This window comes from Rissa tridactyla, chromosome 17 (assembly GCF_028500815.1).
Source record: "Rissa tridactyla isolate bRisTri1 chromosome 17, bRisTri1.patW.cur.20221130, whole genome shotgun sequence".
In the NCBI taxonomy this organism is placed as follows: domain Eukaryota; kingdom Metazoa; phylum Chordata; class Aves; order Charadriiformes; family Laridae; genus Rissa; species Rissa tridactyla.
This window is the reverse complement of record NC_071482.1, coordinates 6,005,306-6,007,137: the sequence shown is the minus strand read 5'-3', so window position 1 is coordinate 6,007,137 and position 1,832 is coordinate 6,005,306.

The following is a 1,832-nucleotide window of genomic DNA, read 5'->3' as shown; positions in this document are numbered from 1 at the left end:
TCCACTAGATTAATCAGGGACATTGGGACATATTTACATTAGGACACACTCAATATTCTCCTCGAAGACAAGAGGACTCCTCCCTCGCCTGGAAGTAAGGACATACTTCAGCCTTCAAAAATCTTTGAAGAAATGGCAACACAGGAAGGTAAGACAACCAGCCAGGAGGCCTGAGCTTCCTCCCATTAACACGCTGGCCAGCCTAAGGCATTCGGAGAAGAGAGAAGCGCGTTTCTAACAGTCCACTGGGTTAAACAGGACCGCAACTCTTGCTCTGATCTTTTATGTTATCCACCTTCCCAACTCAGCAGGCTTACAAGTCAGGAAAGATGCTCCAGGACATCACCAGGCAAAAATCAAACGTCTAAGGCAGTTCTCTCGACTATTTTAGCAGCTCTGCATAGCGCTGGGGGCCGGCTAACACTCTGTGCACCAGTTGTACTCAGAGGGGGAAAAAAATACAAAGACTTTGTAACATAAGCAAGTTCCAGACAGGAATTAGAATATAGCATATCCAGTGGAGACAGGGGGCTGGAGTTGCATTAAGGTAGGAAGAATATAATTACCTGAACTGGACTGCGGCCAGGATAATGGTATTAATTTATTTCAAGAAAGCCAGAATTGCCAAAACCTGGATTTTACATTTAAATCCAGAAGATGGCAGATCACGGTATCCTGATTCCATTCTTCCAGCGTTCGGCTGGAAGGAAAGGTCTGCTGATGGGTTTACACCCCTAATGCCTGTGGCCATGACTGGAAAGCCCAATGTCGTCCCAGCTCAAAGCCCTGCAGCTCCTGATGCTCTGCTACAAGGCACATATCACAGAGGCAATGTCCTCCCCGTGTGCTACAGAGAAAACCTCAACTCACTCCCCACAACTCGCCCGCAGGCAATAAAGCCACACTCGGTCACAAATCTAGTCACAAGCAAGCTCTCATGAGCATAGTCCCTAGTTCGATCTGGTATTAATTATCCACTGTTCTGCAGAGATAAATGCTTAATCCTCTGGCTGTTGACACTGGAAATGGACCAACCTACCCTGGGGTGGATATTATACAGGGGAACTTGGCTTCAGCTCTGATCCCCACATCATGTGCTCTACAAATGTTCACTGGCTTGTAGGTAATGGATTTCATAGGGTGTACGGGATCTTTCCATGGCAGAGCTAATCCAGAATAATACATGACTCAAGCATTCATTGTATCAGGTTTTTCTTCCCTCCCTGTATTTTTTTTTACTGTGACATAATATTTCAAATTTCACGTGGAATTTCTCATTTTCAGACATTCTCTATTTCCTTACAGCTTACCAGCTTTCCTCCTCCAGGACCGATATCGAGAACTTCCTAAGCAGCAGTGCCCAAGGGATGTGGAGATGGGTCTGCACAGCCCCTGCTTCTCAGGGTGTCTTTCGCTTTCTTCCAGGAGAAAGGCCAAAGATCTCCACATGGCTTCTCTGGTTTCACACTCCCTGGAAAGCCTAAATCAAGAAGTTCGCTTGTCAGGGAGAAAGAAGCAACGCTGATGCCACCAGGGATGGGAAAACTGTTCTTATTTCTGACCAAGATTCTAAGGACTTTGGTCTTTCCCATGCCTGAGTGGTCCCACTACGGCCACTGTGTGCCAAGGTGGCAAGTCACTGCCCCAGGCCCGTTGCCACCAGCCCTGCTGCCCCAACCATGTGTTTTGGGACACCTGAGGAGATGCCTGTCCCCCACCTTCCCACTCCCACCTGGGCTTTCTTGCCTCTCCCCTCCTTGCTCTTCTCTTCCCAAGGGCTATCTTACAAGCAGTTTCTTGGCAAAGGCGAATTTTAAACCCAAACGCAGAAA